Source organism: Rhinatrema bivittatum, chromosome 3, assembly GCF_901001135.1.
Source record: "Rhinatrema bivittatum chromosome 3, aRhiBiv1.1, whole genome shotgun sequence".
Classification (NCBI taxonomy): Eukaryota; Metazoa; Chordata; class Amphibia; order Gymnophiona; family Rhinatrematidae; genus Rhinatrema; species Rhinatrema bivittatum.
In genome coordinates this window covers 111,603,179-111,629,427 of record NC_042617.1, presented here as the reverse complement: position 1 = coordinate 111,629,427, position 26,249 = coordinate 111,603,179, and the positions used below count along the sequence as shown (strand labels likewise).

The 26,249-nt window shown below is 44.0% G+C and overlaps 1 protein-coding gene across 1 annotated transcript in view; it reads right to left on the bottom strand.

Annotated features, from left to right (window-relative positions):
• PPP3R1 (protein phosphatase 3 regulatory subunit B, alpha) overlaps nucleotides 1-26,249 on the bottom strand; it is a 172,768-nt gene that overhangs the window by 112,777 nt on the left and 33,742 nt on the right. The gene's annotated exons all lie outside the window — the stretch shown is intronic.

Below are 26,249 nucleotides of genomic sequence, written 5' to 3'. Positions count from 1 at the left end.
CCAAACCTGTCATATGGACCCCTACAGTCAGTCAGGTTTTCAGGAGATCCACAATGAATATGCATGAGAAATTTGCATATCATGGAGCTGCAGTATATGCAAATTTATCTCATGCATATTTATTGTGGATCCCCTGAAAACCTGCCTGGCTGTGTGATCCCCAGGACATGTTTGAGAAGCCCTGGTTTAATTTAATAAATGGTTACCAATCTGAGACAGATGGCCAGATGACCAAAAAATGATTTGGCTGGAATGGTCCTGTGGCTCAGGTCACAAAAATGGCATTAAGATGTCTACAGCTGCACTGAACACCCTCAGAGGCAGCACCCTCCAACCCTACACACCAATAGTTCAAACTAGGAGTAGAAAAATATTTAGAAAATTTGGGTGCTAGCCAGACATTTTAGACCCATGCAAAAAAAAAAAAAAAAGTTTCCTTGCCACTTTTTTGGGTTGTTTTTGGGAGATTTTTTTTTCTTATGTAGCATTTTTTGGTATTTTGTCTTTCAGAATTTTTCCATTTTGTCTATTTCCAAATTTCCTACTTCATCACTTTAAAATCATTTTATTCATTATTTGATTTTTAAAATGTTTTTCTCTTCCCCCACCCCTGCAGGCTATTTTTTTTGTAGGCAGAGGCAGTCCAAGCCCATATTGACAGCCATTTCTCCCATCTGACCTGCTGTGGTAGAAGCAATTTCTTCCATCTGGCCCACCATGCTGGCAGTGGCTCCTCTTATCTGGCTTGGCCCCACAAAGTAGCCACAGCTCCTCTTCGGTCCTGACAACAGCAAGCACTATGACCTGATGCTTGAGAATTTTCCATTTCTGGTTCAAATCTTAAATATGGCACAATGTAATACATTTTTTGCATAGCTTTACATCACATGAAATCCTCTGGTTGTGAAATGTCCTAAGATTACATCTGCAATCTCCATATAGTAAACTAATTCCAATACAATTATACTATAACCATGAAATCAAAACTCTTTAAAAATTACCTCTGCTGCACAAAGTAAATAAAGTTACTTTCCCCAGACACTCTCAAAATCTTTTCATTAACTTTTTTAGAGATCTGTCAAATCATCTAGGGCCAGAACTAATGTTAACTAAATGCAGTAGGCCTATGTTTTTTAATTCTGAATTGTGCCACTAATAGTAGCATTAGACCTACGCTCAGGGACAGTAACTTTTAAACAGGCGCGCGGGTGCACATGTGCACACATTTAACTGCACACACACACAGGGATGCAGCCCTATTATAACAGAAGTATATATATATATATATATATATATATATATATATATATATATATATATATGCATGTGTTTTAAAATAGCCTGAGCGTGCAAACACACATGGGCACAATTTTAAGTGAATTTGCACCTATGCACGCAAATGTATCTTCTACCACATAAATGGGGGGGATTTTAATCTACAAGCGCACAGATGCCATTACCAGCTTTCCCAATTCGCCTAGGTAAGAGTAGGACTTTCAAACCTCCATAATTTAATAACGTCCCTTCTCCGCTGTTACCCCCAACCTTTAAAATCCCGCTGAGCTACCTAGATTTTTTTTTTTACACAACATCATCCATAGCAGAAGTAAAGTTACATGGCAGGGGACTCCAGAATGCATCAGCGCACATAAATATTTATGCACTCATCTCTTGGCCAGTCCCTGACATACCCAGGCCCCACCCTGTCCTTTTTTGGAAACTTTTCATTTGTGCACATAGCAGCATGTAAGCACGTACCCGGGTGGCTTTTAAAATCCACTCAGCCATGTGCCATCACAATACATTCGCACATCCCCTAATTGATGTACATACACATCAGGCTTTTAAAATTCACCTTTAATAGTGCACACTGACAGTTTGGTTAAGAAGGACCTGCTTCTGTTGGAGCATTCCCCATGCTTAAATGTCATATTACAGATCTGTATGAAACTGAGCTAAGAAACTCCCAAAGCTATACGTAGTTAGAAGACAAATATTAATGTGAACAATAAATATGAACCTACTCAGTACTACACGCGATTCTAAAGGTCTTTTACAGATCAAACACACAAAGTCAGTTGATGTGAATCCATAAAATACTACTAATGAAATTTCAGCACAGACAACTCTGGTTTCACTTCAATCAATTAAATCAAATTAAGCTAAATTTCCAAAGTAAAAGTGATGCAAAAAAAGTATGCTATCTTCACCCTGGTCATGTTATGCATGACTTTACACAAATTTCACACTTTTCTATTAAGTTCAAATAGTAATGTAATAAAAGTTATGAAATGTTGACAAATTTATCTTATTGCACATGAGAAATTCTATATTTACTAGCTGAAGCAATTTAGTTGATATGGTCATTTTAGTTAAAAGAACTGCGTCAACATATTCTAATATACTCTATTCCTGTCATCCTCTCAACTTGTCAATAAATCATAGAAACAAACATAGAAATGACAGCAGAGAAGGACCAATGGCCATCCAGTCTGCCCAGCAAACTTCACATAGTAGTATCTGCCATGCCGTGCAGGTTACCCCCATGTATCAGTCAGTGCAGTTTGAGGTGCTTTACTTATGGACTTGGCCATAGCAGCAGTCCTGTGATTTTCCTTAATGTCTGTCCCAGACTGTAAAAAGTCATGGCTTGTGTAGGCTGTCTCTGAATCCAAATTCCTCTCTCTCTCCACCGGACACCCATCTCCTTTGAAGCAGAAAGCAATGTTGCTGTTTCATCAAAAGCATCAAGGCTAATTAGTTAATGGTAGCAATCCCAAGCCTTCTGTTAAGGGTAGTCACTGCTGCTCTGTGCAGATTACACCCATGCTTATCAGTTCCCCAGACTGTAAAAGTTGGGGCCCTCGGTTGTTGCCTGAATTCAATTCCTTTTTATCCCTGCCGCTGAAGCAGAGAGCAATATTAGAGCTGCATCAGAAGTATCCAGGCTTATTGATTAAGGGTAGTAACAAGTTACCCCAATGCACGCTTTCTCAGTTTCCGTTAGGACTTGGCCACAGAAGCAGTCCTGTGCTTTTTCCCTTATGTCTGCGTATCAGTAACCCAGACCATGGAAGTCGGGGCCCTCTGTTGACATCCAAATCCAATTCCTCTTTTCCCCCTGCCATCTAAGCGGAGAGCAGTATTGCAGTTGCATTAAAAGTATCAAAGCATATTGGTTAAGGGTAGTAGCTGTCGTACCAGCAAGTCATCCCCCCCACCACTTATCTCATTTCTGTCCTCTAGCCTTTAGAGCAGATTTTCCCAAACTGTGGGTCGGGACCCCAAATGGGGTCACAAAATCTCCAGCCAGGGTCACAAATGCCTCAAAGGGCAGTCCTCTCCAGATATCACCAGCAGCAGAAATAGTGGAATTCAGCATGGGATCTTTGAGCTAGCATACACTCAGGTTCTGCAATGGTCCTGCCCTCGCTTGAGTTTCCACACTAATAGGAAGCCATGTGTGAGGAGGGACTGGGGCCACTGCAAGGCCTGTGAGTTTTTACTGGGTCACAGATCCTGTGTTGACTTTCATTACTAATGCTGCTGCCAGTTGCAGATCAACATCAGGCATTGGACCAGCCATTGGGGAAGAGTGGGCAGAGTGTGCACAGGTCTGTGCAGGTTGTCGCTTCTTCTCTATCCTCTCCCATCACTGAACTTACCTAAGAGAAAAATGTTGCCCGTCATCAGCCTGCCCTCTCTTCCCTCTAGCTGCCATCCACTTATAACCTGAGGCCCAAAGGAAAATGTTGCTGCTGATCCTAGTCAAGGGGATGTTTGGATGGGAGCTGTGTGAAGGGAGGGGTCAGATTCAGGAAGGGTTTGAGGGTTGGATCAGTGGGAGAGGGATTGGCTGTGGAAGGTGAGGGGGGATGCAAGAGAGGAGCTAGGGGTGATGATCAACTGGGGTTGCAAAAATGGCTTAGAGGTGAGAGGTTCAGTGGGGAGGATGTAAAAAGCTGAGTGGGTGAACGAGAGGCTAGGCTGGGAAGGGGAAAGGAACTGAGGGATGTAAGAGGCAATCAGCTGGAAGGGCAGAACTTGAGAGGCCCTCTGGAGGGGGATGGAGATTGAGAGAGGGGATCAGTTGGAGTGGAGGTATGGTGAGTGGAAGAATTGTAGAGGCAAACTACACCCCCCGCTAATTAGATGTAATTGTTCTCTGGGGTTGTGTGAATATTCAAGTGCTAAAATAGGGTCATATTGGCTAAACGTTTGGGAAGCCCTGTTTTAGAGGTTCTCAGTGTTGTTCAACTTCAGCCAATTTTGCCCTAAACTTTGCTTTCACTCATTTCCTACTTGCCTATGCTTTCTCCTTCTAAGAATGCCAGGGTGATCCAAATCCTTATATAGCTATCCCTTGGCTCTTATTTATAATTTTGAAGAAAAGGGAAAAAACTAGCATCTTAGAGCAGGAGTAGAAAAATATTTAGAAAAAAAAATACAGGCACCGGCCTGTATTTTCCTCTTTTCTTTTGTCAACTTTGCCCCCACCCCTTTTTTTTTTTTTTTTGGGTCTATTTGTTGTTTTTTTGGGATGGTTGTTTTTTGCTTTTTCTTTTCTTTGTCCTCCCTTTAACTTCCACTCTCCTTGCCCAGGGACCCTTCCTCCCTCTTTCACAGGGTTCCAGACACTCTCCCCTCTCAAATCTCATTTCCCTCCCAGCATTCTACTCCATTGTTCAGCAATAAGGACCATTCAGCAGAAGCCGCTGCTTTGTCATCCCTTTGGCGTCATTTCCTCTCCCTGACTGGTTCTACTAGCAACAGCTACTATGAACTTCCTCTCTCCAGATCTGTCCTGGCCAGCATTAGTATCTCCCTTTTAACAGCCTGGGCCCCACCAGCAGCAAGTCTTTTTTCAGGCCCCAAATTTTAAGTGTCCACATAACTTGGCACCCAGGATTTTTCCAGCCTATCTTAGAACATGTTGATCACTTTTACTTTACTTATCTTCTAACCATCTCCTTGTTTTCTCTCACTCCAGATTTAACACCCTTGTTTTGCCAAAAATGAGAGGTTTCCAAAATTGTTCTTTCTACACCTATCTTATTATGATCCGCACACATTTCAATACAATTCATTATAACCATTTCTCTCATTCATGATTGGATATTTCTGGCTCTGTTCTCCTGGATTCTTTATTTATTCTCACATACACATAGGGGCAAATTTTAGGAGGATTTACGCACATAGAGGAGTTACATGCACCGGGCCTATTTTCAAAAGGCCCGGTGGCGCACATAAAGCCCCAGGACGCGTGTAAGTCCCGGGGCTTGAAAAAACGGGCGGTCCGGGGGCGTGGCCAGAGGCCTCCGCAAGGCCGCTGGGCCGGGGGTATCGCGTGCCGGCAGTTGGCTGGCAGGTGTAACTTGTGAGATAAAGGTACAAGGTTTTTTTTTTCCAGGCTGGGGGAGGGAACGGGGAAAGCCAGCTAGTCTCCCAGAGGGCTCGGCGCACGCAAGGTTATAAAATCTGGCATACATTTGTGTGCGCTGAGTTGCGAGTACCTTTTAAAATCTGCCCCTTTGTGTTGTTATTCCTAGTACTGGGCTTAATCAGCACATGTATGTCATCCAAGTCCAACTTTCTAATTTTTCCTTCAACTTCACCTACTATCCCCTCAGATCTCACCTGTTTGCTCTCTATTCTCAGACAGCCAGTCTCAAATTATGAAAAAGATCCAAGAATCTATTCTTCCAGCTGCAACCTCCCTTTCCTCAGAGCACATCAAACAACTCCCTTCACATTAGACAGGGACTGAAAATCTATTTCCTCTCTACATTGTATCCATAGGAAAAACAATTTTTACCTTCTAAACATTAACCAAATCTGGTTGATTTTGTCCACTCTCTCTTTGAAACTGCTTACTCATGTCCCCATTATACCAGAATATATAATGGCCTCCAACCCCTATGTTAACCCATCACCTTCCATTCACACTAAAGTAGTCAAACTAATTATTAGTTTTCATGTTTTCCCATCACTTTCCCCTGCCAATTAAACTAGCTATCAATTAAACTGCACATTCAGTTTAAAAGTACTTGTTATTGATATTGCTTCATTCACAAACAAGGCTGTGTTACAAACATGTTACTAACCATACAGCTACTTGCCCTCTCCCACATGCACTTACTCATTTCTAATACTGTTTCCTCACATTAGCAAACCTATTTCCTTTAATAGTTTCCAGAAATTTAATTTGCTCCAACTTCAGTAATTATTAAAAAAAACCTGAAAATCTACCTTTGCTCAACTCCCTCAGAATTCTCATCTCTAACTGTGAACAGGTTTTCATAACACTTGCACCTCCTCCTCTCTGCTCTTCTCCCCTTATCTGCAAATACATTATGGGTAATAAACATTGTGTTGATTGTATTTTTCAACCCAAATACATATTATACAAAATAGTACAAAAACTGAGTAAACGAGGGTAAAAAAATCCTAGGCATCAGGTCACCCCAGGCACATGAATTTCAGTACCTGGTACCACACCCTGGGACAAGAAGAGACACCACCACAATGCCAGCTCTGGACTGAGAGGAATTACCTCTTGACTATGTAAAAGTGAAGAGGCTAAAGGAGAGAAAGGAGAGCAAAGAAAAGCAGAACCAGGAAACTAAAGCAAAAGAAAGTTAAAAAAAAAAATTAAAAAAAAACCCTAGCAAAAAATAAAAAAAAATAAGCAAAAAGAAAAAATTAATGGAAACATTTCCTGGCTTCTAAAAATAATGGCTAGCACCCCAGTTTTCTGAATATTTTTCTTACTCTGATGTAGGCTATTTATATCTGCAAAGCACCTGGGACAAAAAGAATAAGACCAAACAATCAAACTTTAAAATATGTTTCCAATGACTAAGACACCATGTAGCTTGTTACATAACTGTGACTTAATCATACAATTAATCACAAATCTCTATTCAATATTCACATTCCTAGTTATTACTGTCCACCAATGGATTTATTTAATTTTAGGCGATCAAAGTACAAAAAGTAGGTCACAAAACATGCTTCTTGAAGCTACACTACTGTCCCCAACTTCATAAAATGCAGAATAGTTCACCACCTGAAAAAGTAAAAAAAAACAACTATGCTGAATTATCCCAGCTTTATGCAAAGCATTAACACAGCAATATACTGAGGGGCAAAAACAGCTTCTCCATAATACTATCAGAATCCTGGTTTTTCTACTCTTAGCTGACCTTTGATTGTCAGTGGCAGTTCATGCAGGATATCATCTTGGTTCTTCCAGACTTCCTCTGCAATCTGTCTGGCATTTCTCTTATTTTAGAGAATAGATTTAACACATAGGAAATGATGGACAAACCAGAATGTAAGCTCAGAGAACTAAAAAGCATCAGCACTAGAAATAGCTTCACAGAAACCATTTCCTGTTCTTTGCCACATGAGGTTGCCCTATTCATATGAATGGTGGGGTTGTGGAAATCCTTATAAATTTTAAGAGATGACTGCAACTCAAATGTTTTAGATGAACAGTTTGACATTTTTTTTTACTATAAAGTATTTCACTGTCTAAAGTATATTAAAAACTACCTAAAGCCATGTTGAAATTGTGGGCTTCCTGCAATTAAGCAAACACATCTAAATTGTTTTTCTGAATCTTAGACTTCCTCCTGTAGGTAAAGAGAATTTTGTTGCTTCTCAGACTTATCTTTTTCTCTATCGTCATTGACTGCTCTAGTCATCCACCTTTTAATCCTTCAAAACAGTCATTTAATCAAACTCATTCTGATATACCTTGATAAAAATGCACCCATTGGATAATTATGAGTTGAACATGCTTGTTAAAAAGCAAATTTATCTGGGCAATAAAATATGAAATGCTAATTTCAGACTACCAGGATTATTGTCAGAAAGATTAACCTTTCCCACTTTACATCACAATTAAACATTATAACTCAGATATATTAGCACAATTATTTCTATATTTTTGGCTATCTACAGTAAGCTGAAATAGGGTCATCCTTATGTAAGGAAACTTAGTAAAATGGTTCAGCCCAGCATCATGTGGGAGCTAATGAAGCTGGATCTTTTTTGCTCCGAGAATGCTCAAGTTTTTAGACACTCTGGGAAGAACACATAGATCAGATTGTGTTCTATTCAGCACGTAGCCCTAATGGATCTAGTTTCCAGGTAGGAGTATTTGCACACTCCATGGAATATTTATTTAACAGCTTTTCTATACCGATATTCGAATGAACATCATATCGGTTTACATCAAAAAACAAAAGGTGGAAAAAACAAAGAACAGGGAGGGGGGGAAGAGGGACAACAGGAGTAACATGTTGCAACAACGGTGCTGCAGCAAGAAGAGGCTCTAATGGTGAGCCTGAAGGATAAAACTAGAGAAGAAAACATATTAAGATTAATGTATTAAGATATTAATGTAATAACATTAGCATGTAAAACATTAACATACGACTTTGTGAGTAGTAGTGTTAAAGCAGTTGAGAGGGGGGGGACGTAGTGGGTGGGGGTTATCTAGAACTAGTCTGGGAAGCCTGGTGGAAGAGCCAGGTCTTTAGCATTTTCTTGAATTTAAAGGCGCATGGCTCAAGGCGGAGGTCTGTGGGTAGGGTATTCCAGCGGGTAGGTCCAGCGATCAATAAGGCGCGGTCCCTGGTAGATGTCAGATGGGCTTTCTTGAGCGGTGGAATATGTAGGGTACCTTTGAGGTTTGCTCTGGTTGGGCGGGCGGACTGCGTGAATCGGAAAGGTTCACTGCGCCAGTTGGAGTTACTTTTGTGGATGGATTTGTGCATAATGGTGAGGGTCTTGAATAGGATGCGTGATGATATAGGGAGTCAGTGTAATTCTTTGATAAGGGGGGTTATGTGGTCTGATTTGTGTGCATTCATTATGATTCTAGCGGTGGCATTCTATAACATTTGGAGAGGTTTGATAGAGGAGTAGGGAAGGTCTAGATACAATGAGTTGCAGTAGTCCAGCTTGGTGATAGGGTGGCTTGGATGACAGTTCTGAGGTCATGGGTGTAGAGTAAGGGTTTGAGCTTTTTTATGACATTGAGTTTAAAGAAGCCTTCTTTTAGGACAAAGTTAATGTGTTTCTTTAGGTTTAGGTATGGGTCAATTAGAACACCAAGGTTTCGTACTGGAGACTGTGTGGTGAATGTGCTGAAAGCTGGGTCATTGGCAGAGGACAGCTTAAGCGTTTGATGGTTGTGGATGAGGAGGAGTTCAGTTTTTGTGGAGTTAAGGGCACGATGTAGATCGGTGAGTAGGGAATTTATAGATGTGAGGCATTTCTCCCAGAATTTTAGTATAGTGGGGATGGATTCCTGTATTGGTATGGTGATTTGTACATCATCAGCATATATGTAGAATTTGAGGCCGAGTTTTGTTAGTAGGTGGCAGAGTGGCAATAGGTAAATATTGAATAGGGTGGAGGACAGTGAGGAGCCTTGGGGAACTCCTTGTGAGAGGGAGAAATGTGTGGATTCAGAGATGCCTATTTTAACAGAGAATTGTCTGTTAGCCAAGTAAGATTTGAACAAGAGGAGGGCTGCACCGGAGATGCCAATGTCAGCTAGACGTGAGATGAGGAGGTTGTGACTTATGTCGAAGGCTGCAGATATGTCAAGAAAGGCGATGATGAAGCTATGACCATGGTCTAGGCCAGTGAGGAGGGCGTCTGTGAGGGAGAGAAGTAGTGTTTCGGTGCTCAAGTTCTTCCGAAATCCAAATTGAGAGGGGTAGAGGATGTGGTTGTCTTCCAAGTAGCCCATAATTTGGGTGTTTACAACCTTTTCCATGATTTTGGCGATGAGGGGAAGATTAGAGATGGAACGGTAGTTAGCTGGATCTTTGGGGTCTAAAGATAGTTTTTTGATCAGGGGTTTAACAATTGCGTGTTTTAGTGAATCTGGGACTTTGCTGGTGGAGAGGGAGCAGTTTATAATGTCGGCTATAGGTTTGGCAATAGTACTAGGAATGGTAAGGAGGGTTTTAGTGGGGATGGTATCAGAGGGGTGGGAAGCAGGCTTGATTTTTTTGAGAATAGATTCGATTTCCCTGGAGGATGTGAGGTCAATGTCGTCTAGTGTGGTGCTGTGGAGGTTGGTAGACGTGGGGGGGGGGGGGGGGGTCTGTGGGGGTGAATCTGAGGAGGATGATAGTTATTTTGTTGTGGAAGAAGAGGGAGAGTTCCTAACATTTTGTGCTAGCTTCATTGTCTGCGATGGGAGGGGGTGTAGATTTGGTAAGGGCAGTAACATAAGCGAACAAGGCTTTGGGATTGTAAATGTATTGGTGTATTTTGGCGGCATAGTAGTCACGTTTGTTTTTTTTGAATTGAGAGGCGATAGCTGTGTAAGGTTTATTTGTTGATGAGCTCTAAATGCTTGCCTGAATTCAATGGTGTATAGCACTGGAATTAATTTTACAACCTCATGATACATTGACTGTTCAGGATTTGAATGCCGTGTTAAGTGAAATAACTATCTCCTGCTGGTGTGTGTGTTAGTAACAAACAAGTTTGATTGGACTCAAAAGTATCCCTATGTTGTTTGAAGTGCACAAGCATGTGACACTGGGCCCAGCATGACTGCAATCTCTATGAAAGCTCTATAAAAGATAGGGTAGTGCAGGGTATAAAAAATACCACCCAGAATAGGGAGTTTTGGGTGTGAAATCGCATTCTGGGCTGTTATGTATATTACTGACTTTTGGTGCAAATGTAGCATGCTAAAATTCAAAATGGTTTCAGAGTCTGTCAGTTTTGCAGAGTGAAGGCAGCCTACAGACTGAACTGGAGGAACTTTCTGGAACTGTTGTGACCCTGTGTCGGCAGTTAGCCACACTGCAGCACCTATCCCAGAGTACAATATAACTGTACATATGTGCAAGGTAGAGCATTGTCCCCGTGCAGTGAAAAATATGCAATCATTATCTAGAAGTCTGGAGATGGCGCAGTGGCAAAACCAGACCCAAATAAGTAGCCATCAGACTTGAGATATTGCCGTGGAATCCTGATTCTAATTGCTGGTGATATTTATAATACGTTTGTGTTTGAAGAAAAGTTTTAAATGTTCCTGTTCTAAATAGACCTTCAAGGACAACGAGCAGCAGAGGGAACTGAGGGAGTTCTGGGATTAAAGTCAGAGTCTGTAAAACAAACATGGCCTCTATTTGCTTCCTTATAGGTGCAGAGAGCCATGGTCTAATGCGGTGGTCCCCAACCCTGTCCTGGGGGCCCACCAACCAGTCGGGTTTTCAGGATAGCCACAATGAATATGCATGACGAAAATTTGCATGCACTGCCTCCATGACATGCATATTTTCTCTCATGCATATTCATTGTGGCTATCCTGAAAACCCAACTGGCTGGTGGGCCCCCAGGACAGGGTTGGAGACCACTGGTCTAATGGAACAGACCGATTCCTGGGTTTTCCTTCGAGAACAAATCAGTGATTAAACACTGAACCTCAGAATGATGACAAAATATATGGACTAGTTCTGTTTATTCTCCCTCAAACGTATGCCTGCTAGTGACTATGCAGGCAATATTATAAACATTTGTGCTGTTGGGCAAAACATTTAGTTAATTTATTAAATTTTATAATACAAAATTTTAAAAAATGTATCAATTACTTGTACGACTGCCTTACATGTTTTTCACTTCTGTTTCCTTTATAGTTAATGGAAGAAGGTTATACAAGAAGTCTGATGCTGAAGAATTTTGGTACAATTAGGATTCATTTTCTTCCCAAATGAATATATTACCTTAAAGATCTGAGTAAATGGGAATGGTTCCTTTTTTGGGATGCACACCAAAAACTGTCAATTATATAACTTAATAATGAAAGACTCAGTTCTAATGTATAGCAATATCTACCTGGTGAATATCTTAGGATATATAGATCAAGCCGTTAAGCCCGTTAAAACGGGCTACATTAACATTTTTTTTGGTTCATTTCCTTCCCCCTCATTCTCCCTCCCACCTCCCTCCCACTCTCTCCTCTCTCCCCTCAGTCACTCCTCTCTCTCCCCCCCTCCCTCCTCCCCTCAGTCACTCCTATCTCCCCCTCCCCCAGTCCCTCCTCCCTCCCCTCCTCCCTCCTCCTCCGTCCTAAAGTCCTCCCTCCCTCCCCTCTCCCATCCTCCTCTCTCCCTCCCTCCTCCCCTCAGTCACTCCTCTCTCCCCCGTGTTCCACTCCTCTTCATCCCCCTCTCCTCCTCCCCTGTCACTCCTCTCACTCCTCCCCCCTCCCCTCAGTCACTCCCTCGCTCACCCCTCCCTCAGTCAACTCCTCTTCTCCCCCCTCCCCTCAGTCACTCCTCCCTCCCCCCCTCCCCTCAGGTCACCCTCCCTCCCCTCCCCTCAGTCACTCCCTACTCCCCCCTCCCCTCAAGTCACTCCTCTTCCCCTCCCCCCTCCCCCTCAGTCACTCCTCCCTCCCCCCTCCCCTCAGTCAATCTCCGGGGTGTTCCTTCCGTCCGTCCCTCCCTCCCTCCCCTTGCGCGCATGCCGCCGCCGCTCCAGCTCTTCGGGCCGCCGCTCCAGCTCTTCGGGCCGCCGCCGCCGCTCCTGCCGCTCCTGGTCTTCGGGCCGCCGCTCCTGCAGCGCCATTTTTAAGAGGCACACTGTGACCGACGTGCTCGCATGCGCGGTAGAGCTGCTCTCTACTGCGCATTTGCGGCACGTCGGTCAAGCTTCGTTTATCTAGTTAGATGGTTTCACCTTAACTGGTATATCTTGATTTAGGATTAACTGATGGTGCTACTTATCGAAAAATTATCTGTGAGAAAGTTCTTTCTTAGGTCTATGCTAGTAATGATACAGCAAAGTTGAAGGACAAACTATCAGACCAAATTCACCTTTCTATTGTCTTGTCTTAGTATATAGATTACATTTTCAGATTGGGATACTAATAGCAATGCAGTTAAACTGGCTTTGTGCATCAATTATATAGATACTTGATGCACAAAGCACTATCCTAGGATAGTGGATATCACATCAGTTTGGGATTTTCTAAGAAGTTATATAATAACATAGCTGCCACACTAGGTCAGACCAAGGGTTCGTCAAGCTCAGTATCAGTTTCCAACTGTGACCAATGCAGGTCACAAGTACCTGGCAGTATCCCAAATAGAAGACAGATTCCATTCTGCTTATATTCAGAGATAAGCAGTGGCTTTCCTCAAGTCTACCTGACTAATAACTGTTTATGGGCTTTTTCTCAAGGAACTTGTCCAAACCTTCTTTAATCCCAGCTACAGTAACTGCCTTTACCCCATCTACAGCAGAGGTAGGCAGCTCCGGTCCTGGAGTGCCATAAACAAGTCTGGCTTTCAGGACATCCAGAATGAACATGCATGAGTTATATCTGCACACAATAGAGGCAGCACATGCAAATATACCTAACGCATATTCATTGCTGATATCCTGAAAACCAGATCTGGTTATGGCACGCCAGGACCCTGTCTTATAGCAATGAATTCCAGAGCTTAACTGTACAGTGAATGAAAAAAATATTTCCTCTGACTTGTTTTAAATATGCTACTTAGTAACCTCATGAAGTGTACCCTAATTCTTTTTTTAATGTTTTAAAGCGTAAACTACCAATTTGCATTTACCCATTCCACTCATGATTCCATAGACATCTATCATATCTCCCCTCAGCTGTCTCTTTTCCAAGCTCAAGTCTACCTGGCTAACCTCTTTAGACTTCCTCATCATTCCATGGCCTTTTATCATTTTGGTTGCCTTTTTCTGTACCTTTGCTAGGTCTGTTATATATCTTAGTTGAGATTCAGTGACCAGAATTCCACAAAGTTCTCTAGGTGCTGTCACATTATGGAAGAATACAGAATATCATTTCTCCATTTTGTTCTCCAATCTTTTCCTAATAATTCCTAACACTGTTTTCTTTTCCGACCACTGCCACACACTGAGTCAAGGATTTCAATGTATTGTCCACTATGATGCTTAGATCCTTTTCCTGGGCAGTAATTCCTAATATGAAGTCTTTTTTTTTTATGTAATCTTTATTACATTTAAGTCTTGTACAAAAAGATCAAACAAAGAACAGAATGTGATGTTACCCCATTATACAAAGAAAAACTATAATCAAAAGACAGCAATATCAGAACATCACACTCCCTAGCCCACATTAAAAAAGGCTCACAACTTCTAAGGCAAAAATTTAAAAAGAAAACACAGATCAGAGTAGAAGCGATATAAATATATCTAAAGGTTCCAATTCCTTTTTATCTCCCTAAACATCATCAACTCTATAAGCTTCCTTATCATTCAGAGAACTTTCAAGATGTAGTGGATCAGAGAAAAAGAGTTATTCTTCTGGACAGAAATCAGGCACCTGCGGGGGAATTTTAGAAACAAAGGACCACCAATAGATAAAACCCTCTACTTTAATACAAGAAATTGCTTCCTTTTTAACTGGGTCGTTATGGAAACATCTGGATTCTCTGTCTACAAAACTGAAATTGCTTACATGAAAAATATTTATGGAACACTAACTCTTTGTCTAAGCAAAAGGACATTATCAGAGTTGCTTTCAATGAAATTATTAATGGAAGTCTCCAGAAATATGAATAAGCCAGGTTTGTTAATAAACAACTCATTCACCAATCTTTAATTTTTTGAAATGTAATACATGTTGGAAACTAATGAAATTTTAGCACCTGCGATACCTAATATTTCAGAAATATTTCTTAAATATTTTGTACAGGGACAGCAATCATGTCATTGGGAAGTTTAAAAATTGAAAAATTTTCCCCTGCTGATTATTCTCAATATTTTCAAAATAATTAATAATCAAGGTCCCTTTAACAAACACTGATTTCAAGGTTTGCTCTACAACCTAGATTTTACTTCAGACAACTCTTTCTCAACTGCCCCAATGCAACATTTATGTTCATCTGATACCTTACACATTCGAGCATTTAACTGAGATAAGGCCCTCTCAATCCTCAAGACCGCTTTCCATATAATCAATCAATCGACACACTGTTAGTTAACAGAGGCTCCTCAAGAATCTGTCAAGGTATTATGAGAGGGAGATAATAAAACCATCTTCTTTTATAATGGATTCAATGAGGTAGGAATATTACTAAGATCTTTACTCACAGTTATTTTTCCACCAGTTAGAAGCTCCATAATTTCTTCATTCCTCAAACCATTATCTGCGACAATATCACATGAGGCCTCATATCCAAACTCTCCACCACCTCCAAGTTGTTTTTTATTTATATTTTTTTTTTAAAGAAAATTCCTTAGGGATAGAAGAAAGGACTGATAATCCCTCCCCAGCTTCTTGAGGTAGAATACCAGGCCTTAGCATTTGAGGATAAAAAGGAGAACTGAAATCTGGGCTTAGGGAGGTTCCTGATTAACTTTCAACCTCCACAGAAGTGCCCTCAGTTGCTGATATAGATTAACATATCAAGATGCTCCATCGGACCTCTAGATGGAACAAGATTGGCTGGAAGTGTCATCTTCTACTTCTTTCCCATAGGCAAAAGAAAATCCAAAATATTTTCCTACAGGAAGCACCCCTTAGGTGTGCAGCTTTGGCATGCCACTTTTAAGCTGTTTAGCGGTGCGCCTTCAGATGATATCACTCTAGGCCAAGGAGGGGAAAGGGCACAAGCACCAGCAGCTCTCTCCAGTCCGATTCTTCAGTACACCCCTCTTCTTCACACAAGCATCCCCCCACTAAGTAATCTAATATCGTATAACTACAGTTTAGATTATTTCTCTTCTGTGCATCACTTTGCACTTATGAACATTAAATTTCATATACTATTTGAGATCCTAATCTCCAAGTCCCGCAGGCTCTCCTGCAATTTCTCACAATCCACTTGAGATTTAACTTGAAATAATTGCTCCCTTTTCCAGAACATTTATGAATGTTAAAAAATATATATTAATATCAACTGGCTCATCATTATCCGTGTTTAACCCCTGCAAAAAAAATGTAGCAGACTGTCCCATTAAAGCATGACAACCTATCTGTTTCCCGTCGATAGCAGGGCTGAATTAGCCATGCTGTATGGGAACTGTCAATCAGGGCCCGGGAGGCGGAGCTTTGTAGCAGAGTGTAGATCTTTATGATCCTCTGCAGCTGCGCGTGGGTTCCCGCGCAGTAGTCAACGGTTCTCCTCAGTCTGTTTTTTTCCGCGCGCGGGAGCGCACGCGGAGCCCTTCTCCTCAGAAGAAAGTATATCTGTAACAAGATGTCTAAAAAACAGTCGGGGTTTAAGCCTTGTCCTTGCGGTAAGATCATGTCCGTCACCGACGGGCATGATCGATGCTACCGCTGCCTAGAACGCGACCACAGTGATAGGATGTCCCCGAGAGCTCGTCGGCATAGGAGCTATTGTTGGCTGGAGCACTCTATAGAAGACAGAGCGTCCACGACCCATTCTTCTCCGGGACCTAAATCCAGGACATCAGCCTCCAATAAGAGTGCGGCTTCTTGGGACCCGCAGTCCCCGAAGGTACGAGACACAAAGAGGAAACCCAAGGAGACGGTAGACCAGGGACCTGGTCTTCACCCCCAGGGTCCAGATTCTGGGAATCAGAGGCCTTTCAAATTGTCTGAGCCCCGTTCCCAAACGCCACTTAAGGACAATCCAGTGCGGTCCTTAATGCTATCGCAGCAATTGCAGCCGGATAGAGGCTCGGAGCCGCCGAGGAAAATCCCAAAGACGGCACCGAAAGGATCCGGGTCGACGCCAAAGAGCTCCGAAGCGGCGCCGAAGACGTCACATTCGGCGCCGGGCTCACGGCCAGCGCTGAAGTCACAGTCGGCGCAGAGAACGCAGCCGGCGCCGAAAGCACGATTGGCGCCAAAGAAAATACACACGGCGCCGAAGACACTGAAATCGGGGCCGAAAAGGTTAGAATCATCATCGGAACCCATACAATCGGAGCCGTTGACTGTGTATCCGGCGCCATTACATAAATCCCATCCAAAACAAGACTCCCTGGAGCCCATGCAGCGAAAGGCGAACACCACATCCCGCTCAAAATCTCCATCGGCGACCTCTCTTCGGGTGCCACACAAACAAGCGGAACAGCCGGGTCAAGTCTCGGGGAACCCGCCACGGCATTAGTATCCCCACCCCAGATAAGTGAGCGTGACCACACTACATCGGCTGACCCGGAGGGGAGTAAGCGATGGGATAGCCATTCTCACAGAACGGAACATGCGGACAGGGGGTCCCGAGACAGTAGACATTCTTCTAAAAGGAAGAGGCATCGTCACCATTCTGATTCTTCCCCCTCCCCTAGTCGGGGCCATGGTCACTCAAAGCGACATCACGTCTCCCATCACAGGAAGGTGATATCTTCATCCTCCTCCCATTATAAGAGTAAATCGGATCGCTCTCACTCTGCGTCTCATGGAGTTATTCCAATTTCTTCATCCCCATCGCCTAGCAGATCACGGAGTCTACAGTCCACTCGTCAACAGGGAACGGAGTGGAGTGATCTATCAGAGGGTGAGAGAGATTCTAATCCTCTTCCTTCAGAGTTAACGTATGAACCTGCTCACTTGGAGAAACGTCCTCCAATGCCACCTCACACTTCAAAAGCCTTTTGGGACCTGACACAGTCCTTAGCGGGCTTCTTTGAAACCCTGCAATCATTGTATACTCTACCACCGGAGTCTACTTCCCCGGGAGACAATACGAAACCTCCTCAACAGCAAACCCAACGGGATATACCATCTATACTATCCCCTTCTCCACCAGTCTCTCCGGTTCGTTCCCCATCTTCTCCGAGAGATTCCATATCCATGCATTCCTCACCGCTATCTTCTACAGGGTACCCATCTGATCCACCAGAGCAGCCAGAGGAACCTTATTCCCCTCCAGAGGATCTCACCTATCCCAAGTTCATCGATAAAATGGGAAACATCCTAAAACTGGATGTCCAAAAACTGCCGGAACCGAGAGCGGAAACGTTGGGGTTGTTAAAGATTTTCGACGCGCCAGGGGAACAGTCGGCTCTTCCACCACACGCGATTCTGCACGGGGTCCTGCAAAAATCATGGGACACCCCCTTTGCTTTGCCAGCTGTATCCAGGAAGACTGATTTAAAATTCAGGCTACAAAAGCCTTCTATGTATGCGATCCCTCAGCTACCACATGAATCCATAGTGGTAGAGTCTGCTCTACAGAAATCCCGGAAACCGAAAACGCATGCATCTGCCCCCCCAGGGAAGGACAAATGCCTGGACGACTTTGCGAAACGCGTCTATCAGAACGCAATGCTTACGGCACAAATTCATTACCATAGCTTCTACATGGTACAGTATATGTACGAATGCCTACAAGCCACCAAGGGCATGTTTACGTCATCGGGAGAGACCATTCCGTCCCTGATATCGGACATGGAAGAGTGCACTTGTCATATGCTGAGAGCAGTCTACGAAGGCTTCGAGAACTCTTCAAGAGCTTCTGCCATGGCTATAGCAGCCAGACATCTTGCCTGGCTCAAGGCTAGTGCTATTCGAGAAGATCTCCACGAGAAACTCGCTAACTTACCCTGCACGGGCGATAACCTCTTCGGGGCCCGCCTGCATGATACAGTAAGTAAACTAAAAGATCAAGCACTAGCGGTCCAATCGCTCGCAGCCCCGTCTGCCAAACAATATTTCTCTTCCTCGCGCAGACAGCCCTTTCTCCAGGAAACCATACAGGACTTATCAGAACTTTCGACCGCAACCCTATCTACCCTACCACAGGCAACCCAATAACAATCCTCCGCAACAACAACAAAGGAGAGGAAGACCTCGTGCACAGCGGCAGCAACAACCACAGCAGACAGCAGTTCCGGCAAAGACTGCACAGTCTTTTTGAACTCACTGCCACCACCACCACATGTTTTACTGGAAGCTCCCCCGGGCAGAATAACGGCTTGTCTGGCCGCATGGCAAGCCATCACAACCGATCAGTGGGTACTCGACATTGTAAAGGACGGATATCAGTTACACTTCCTATCCAAACCCATCACTCCGCACTTTCCCCTGAACAGGAGGAATCCATCACAACCCCAACTGGCCCAGGAGTTAACCATCCTTCTTCACCAAAAAGCTATCCGCCCAATCCCTCGGGCGTTAATGGGCCAGGGGGGTTCTATTCTCCATATTTCCTCATTCCAAAGAAGACAGGGGGCACCCGGCCCATTCTAGACCTCAGAGAGCTCAACAAGTGCCTAGTTCGGGAAAGGTTCAAGATGGTATCTCTGAAGTCCATCCTACCCTTAGTACAACCCAAGGATTGGATGTGTTCTATAGACCTCAAGGATGCGTACACACACATTCCAATCCACAAATCCTATTGGCAGTACCTATGTTTCCAGTACCACAATCAACATTACCAATACAAGGTCCTGCCTTTTGGACTTTCGGCAGCCCCCAGGGTATTTACCAAATGCATGGTGGTGGTGGTGGCCCATCTTCGCTTACAGGGGCTAACTATATTTCCTTACCTCGACGACTGGTTACTAGTAGCGTCGAATCCGATCATTCTGAAATCGCATCTCAACATAGCAATAACCTGTTTGCAACGCCTGGGATTGATCATCAATTATCCAAAATCCAAATTACAACCCTCGCAGATTCTACAATTCATAGGAGCCCGACGTGACACAGTTCGAGCCAGGGCGTTCCTGCCAGAAGACAGGAAAATAATGATGTGCTCGTTGCTCCAAGCTCTACAGAGAGCAAAATACGCCACAGCCCAAACCATACTGAGAGTTCTGGGGCACATGGCAGCGGCAAACTTCACTGTACCAAACACCAGACTCCACATGCGACTTCTACAGTGGGGGCTAAAAAGACAGGCAATGGTCACAACACTCTCATCCATTACACAAACGAATCCAAGTAACCAACCCGATGCGACGAGAAGTCGACTGGTAGCTCAGGCGGCCAACTCTGGAAAAGGGAGCACCCTTCAACCCCCCTCCACACAATGCAGTCCTCACAACAGATGCCTCCCGGACGGGATGGGGGGCTCATCTAGACCTCCTGGAGACACAAGGCCTTTGGTCCCCATCAGAACAGGGATTACCAATAAATTTCTTAGAGCTCAGGGCAATTCGCAATGCCCTGCTCACCTTCCAGGACTATATTCGCGGTCGGAGGGTGATGATTTACACGGACAACCAAGTTGCAATGTTCTACATAAACAAACAAGGCGGGTCCGGTTCATGGCCCCTCTGCAGGGAGACTCTCCAAATCTTCTCTCACGCTCACAGACATTCCATTCACCTTCAAGCCACGTATCTGCCGGGTATAGCAAACACCAGAGCGGACAGATTAAGCCGAATCTTTCACCCGTACGAGTGGAGGATGAATCCCGAAGTCCTGCAGACGATCTTCAACAGTTGGGGGAACACCAACCATAGACCTCTTTGCCACGGAAACAAACACCCAACTTCTGCAATTCTGCTCCATCCGACCCAGCCCGTCCCGCTTGGCGCAGGACGCGTTCCTAATTCCTTGGTGTCTACTCTTCTATATGCCTTTCCGCCAATTCCATTGATAACGAGAACGATACAAAAATGCATCGCAGACAACAGTCAGCTCATACTCATTGCGCCGGCTTGGCCTCGGCAACCGTGGTACAGCTATCTCTTGCGTCTGTCAGTGGCAACCCCAATCCGCTTCCCAGACCGCCCAGACCTTCTCTTCCAGGAAGATGGCCTCCTAATTCATCCGCTCCTCTCCTCCCTCCATCTGACTGCGTTGAGATTGAGCGGGCGTTAACAGAACAAGGAGTTTCTCGCACGGTGCAAACCATTCTTCTCGAGTCTAGGAAGCCGTCCACTAGAAAATGTTACTCTTTCAAATGGAAACGCTACTCCACCTGGTGTACCGAAAGGAGTATTTCACCTACAGACTGTTCACCAGCATCCTTACTAGATTATCTGCAGTCTCTCTGAGTCTGGGTTAGCAACCTGTTCGATCCGAGTGCATCTCAGTGCAATCGCGGCATATCATAGGCCAATCAATAACCACTCGGTGGCAGAACACCTGTTACTATCTAGATTCCTCAAAAGTCTTCTGCATTTACGACCACCGGTTTCTAAACCACCGGTACCATGGAATCTTAATGTACTTCTCGAACAACTCATACTGCCTCCGTTCGAACCCATGGAATCTGCGCACATGAAGTATCTCACCTGGAAGGTAGTGTTTTTGGTAGCCATAACCTCAGCATGCCGAGTCAGTGAGTTACAGGCACTAGTTCACTACGAACCGTATTTACAGTTTCATCATGACAAAGTTGTCCTGCGGACTCACCCATCGTTCCTTCCAAAGGTAATTTCCATGTTCCATCTCAAACTATAGACTTACCTATATTTTTCCCAAAACCTCACTCAAATGATAGGGAGCGCTTGTTACACACCTTGGATTGTAAAAGAGCGTTAGCATACTATAAAAGAAGAACACATTCTCCAAATAGGACATCACAACTGTTCGTATCGTTTAACCCGAATGCTCCCGGATTGCCAGTAGCAAAGCGTACAATATCCAGTTGGATCGTACAATGCATCCAGTTTTGCTATTCCAAGATGGGATGTGCACTTCCTTCGCGGCCCAACGCCCATCAACTAAGGGCTATAGCAACATCGGTGGCGCATCAACATAACGTTCAACCAGTGAATATATGTAAGGCAGCCACTTGGTCTTCGCTACATACCTTCACATCTCACTACTGCATAGATAAACAATCAGCAGGGGATGCGATTCTGGGACAAACCATTCTGCACACCGTCTCTAAGTGATCCACGACTACCACACCCTATGCACGCTAAAGAAAGTTATGACAGCGGGTACTGGAGCTTGGGACTCCCATACAGCATGGCTAACTCAGCCCTGCTAGCGACGGGAAAAAGCAAGTTTGCTTACCGTAAACGGTGTTTCCGTAGATAGCAGGATGAATTAGCCATGCTGACCCACCCACCTCCCTGGCAGTCGTGACTTCCCTGCTACGCTCATGCTTAACTACAGACTGAGGAGAACCATTGACTACTGCGCGGGAACCCACGCGCAGCCGAAGAGGATCAAAAAGATCTACACTCTGCTACAAAGCTCCGCCTCCCGGGCCCTGATTGACAGTTCCCATACAGCATGGCTAATTCATCCTGCTATCTACGGAAACACCGTTTACGGTAAGCAAACTTGCTTTTCTGTAATATTGTTCTTCAGAATAATTTCTATGATTTTTTTCCCAGCACTGACATCAGCTCACCGGTCTACAGTTTCCCAGATCACCCCAGAGCCCTTTTTAAAGGCTGGAGGGAAGCCAATGTTAGAGGCAGGGATAAGGGTAGGCGGCAAACTTTCCCCCAGGCCCCGCTCACCTGCCCTGGCCGTGTCCATGGGTGCTGGTCTCCGGGGCAGCCCCAGTCCTCTCTCCCCTCCTCCCGAAGCACGAAAGCGGAAAAATCGAAAAAAAAAAAAAAACCAAACAGTAGCAACGAAGAGACTTACTTTTCTTGCAGCCCTCCTCCGGAGACGAACCGCAGCTCCCCTGCCTCCCGAAGGCAGCTGCCGGCGAAGATGGATGCCTGCACGGGCGAAAGCAGCCCCTGTGCATGCAATTTGGCCACTCAAGGCATGACGTCACGACGTTTGGCGTCACGGCATGTGACGTCACGTCTTGAGCGGCCAAACTGCACGCTTTCGCCCGTGCAGGCATCCATCTTCACCGGCGGGGCCGCTTTCGCCGCCGGCTGCCCCCCGGGAGGCAGGGGAGCCGCGGTCCGTCTCTGGAGGAGGGCTGCAAGAAAAGTAAGTCGCTTCATTGCTTTACACGTCGTTTCACCAGTCCTCTCTCCCCCCCCCATCCCTGCGCCTTGCTTCGGGAGGAGGGGAGAGAGGACTGGCAATCCCCAGCGTAGGAGAACCGTCCACTTCCTGGTACCTGTCATTTCAAATGTCATTTGAAATGACAGATACCAGTGTGTCCGTGAAGTGTTAGGCCAGCGCACCCAGGATACTGTATAGCGCTCTATATAGTAAAATGGGTTACGCGGGCCTAACGCTTCACGGACGCAGCTTGCATTTGCATGACATTTCAATACGGTATCGAGCGGTAGGTGAGCCGGACTGTGCGTGCGGCAACCGTGGGTGCGCCCGGCACTAACGCAGCTCTTCCTACCGCTCCTTACTGTATCGGCCTGATAGCTAGTAGTGTTTTTTGCACTACTGGGCATTGTCTTGTGAGCTCCCCTCTGTCGATTTCAGAACTATGTCTAGCTAGGAAGTAGAATCTCCAGGGAGGTGGGCAGGCATTTAGTATAGTTAATTCATCCAACTATCTATGGAAAATATTGTTTAGGGTAAGCAAACTTGACTTTTCCATTAATAAGAAGGGCTGAATTAGCAATAAACATGTAAGGAGTCTCAAGCTGAGGGATGCAGCAGAGTATTTACCGAATAAGCAACCCGGTATACACCATAGAGAGAGTGCACTACTGGATGAATAGAATCAAAACTACTTGCCTGAATTTACTGTTAGCCTAAGAGGCTGTCCAGACAGTAACAGAACGTAAAATTATGAACTGATGGACTATGTTTCAGCTTTGGAGGTATCTCCAAGAAGCATGGCTTGTAGATAAGCTACTGATCCAGCTATGGCTCTAACCTGATGAGCTTTGATGGAGTCTTTAATTTGTAAACCTAACTTCTAGCAGTATGCAATGCAGTCTGTTCGGATCATAAGAAATGAATAGTTGGGAAGCCTGACAATGAGAGTGTCCTCCTTTTGTAATAAGCAAAAGCTCTCTACAATCCAAGGTTTTCTCACCTTCATGTGAATGTGGCCACAGGAAGAACATAGTTAGTGCAATGGCTTGATTAATATGGAAAGCTAACATACCCTTAAGTATAGGCTTTAGGTAGGTGCGGTGCACCACTATCTTCCTTATATACAGTCTTTATACGGTAATGAACTAAAGCTCGACGTCTGCTGACTCTGACCATGGTTACCACTACAAGGAATATTGAAATTTGAGAGAAGCAGACTCCAGTAGTTCAAAAGGCAGCTACATTAGTTGTTTTTGGACCATGTTCAGATCCCATGAAATGAGAGGTTTTACAACTGGTGGTTTAGTATGCCACAAGCCTTCCATGAATTTGAATACTGATGGATAAATGGTGATAGCAGCTTATCATATTTAAACTGGCACTGAGATGTACTCTTACTGATGAGTTGGCAAGTCTTGAATGAAAAAGTGAGAAAATAGTTCAGCAACTCTTGGCTCGCATGCGAACTGATCCAAGTGACTGTGCGGATACCATGTGGAAAATCTTTCCCACTTAAACTCGAAAGATCATCTAGTTGAAAGTTTTCTGGTGGTTGCTAAAAATGTACTTTTCTAAGGCAATGGAAGACAAGTCTTATCACTGAATGTTCATCAAAGCTATTGAGGGGGGGGGGGGGGGGAGGTTCAGATTAAAAAGACATCCTTCTTCAGTTAATAAGTATAGATTTGAGCCAAGAGGAATTGGAGGACAGCTGAACCAGATAAGCACACTAGACTTGACTGGCCATGCTAGAGCTATAAGGGATTAGACAGACCCTGTCCTTCAGCATTTCTTGCACCATCCTGGCTATTTATGGAATCTGAGGAAAAGAATACATGAGATCTGCATTCCAGTCTAGCAGAAAAGCATCCTGGGCAAGTCTGAATTTGCTAGAAAGAACGAAGCAAGACGTTTCTAGCTTTCTTTTTGTTCTGATGTAAATAGATTAATTACTGTAAATCCCCAGAGACAGAACAGTCTGTTGCCTGTTGATTGCTGAAGAGACCATTCGTGTGGATTAAAGATTCTGCTGAGGCGCTCTGCCAGCGTGTTGGAGATTCCAGGAAGGTATGTCACTGCAGCACAGCTTGATGTTTGCATGCCAAATCCCATATCTACAATATCACTTATTGGCAAAGATCCTATGCCTTCTTGTTTTATCACACAGAACATGGCGACCTGATTATTTATCTCAATGAGAATGTTCTTCCTTTGAAGGAGGTGACTGAAAGCTGTTAGAGCGTACTTTATCATTCACAATTTGAAGAGACTGATCTGAAGTTGTTTGTTCAGGAATGACCATGTTTCTTGAGTATGAAAAAGGCTTGTGTGGGTCCCTCAACCCTTTGTGGAGGCATCTATTGTTAAGGTTACTTGGTAGGGAGCTGGTCGCAGTGGTGCTCATTCCCGGAGAACGAATGGTTCTTGCCACCAACACAATTTAATTTCTGTTGGAATTTCCACTTTGATTGTTAAAGGCTGAGTTAGCTGGTCCTATTGGAAATAAAGCTTCCACTGTAGGAGATGTATGTGCAGACAGGTAAGCAATATTTTGTCAATTGTTGCTGCCATATTACTGAGAACAACCAGTATTTCTCTGGCAGTTGATTGACTCACAGACTGCTGAACACAGATCAATGTCAAGAGTTTGAGCTTGAACTGACAAAAGGAAAACTCTCTCCTACAAACAATCTATCCATGCCCCAGTGAATTTGATTTTCTGGGATGGAACGTATTCAATATTAAATTGCCATTGTCAATTTTAATTTATTAAGGGATATGAACACTATGGATTAATTCTACTAAGAATTTATATTCCTGTACAATCCCTGCAATCCGCCAATCAGAACCTATTAACTATACCATCACTTAGAGAGGCACATCTGACAGAGGGCTTTTTCGATTGTGGATCCATTATGAAATACTCTGCCTGCCCAAGTAAAAAATATCAGAGAGATAAAAGCATTCAAAAAAGCACTAAAAACTACTTTATTTAGAGAGGCGTTTGAATTAGCAGAATAGGTTGAACATTGATCTCTTCATTTGAATCCCTGTGAATGTAATTGTGCTTATTTCCTTTAGATGTTATGTAGGTCCTATTTTATTTACTTTTTATACTGTACTATGCCTATCCACACCAACACAAATGTATAATTTCAGTCATTCATAATTGCATATGATGCTTTGTTCTCAGCCCCAAACTTTGAAAATATTTCACAAGTCAGTCATTCAGGTAAGCAAATTCCTGGATGCTCTGATGGCGTAGATGCGCTGCTACTATAGCTAGGCATTTTGGTAAAGATCCTTGGTGTGGTGACATGCTAAAGAAGAGCACTTTGTACTGATAGTGAGGAAACATCCACCACAAAACACAGATATGAGTGAAAAGAGTGGATAGGAATGTGAACATAAGCAT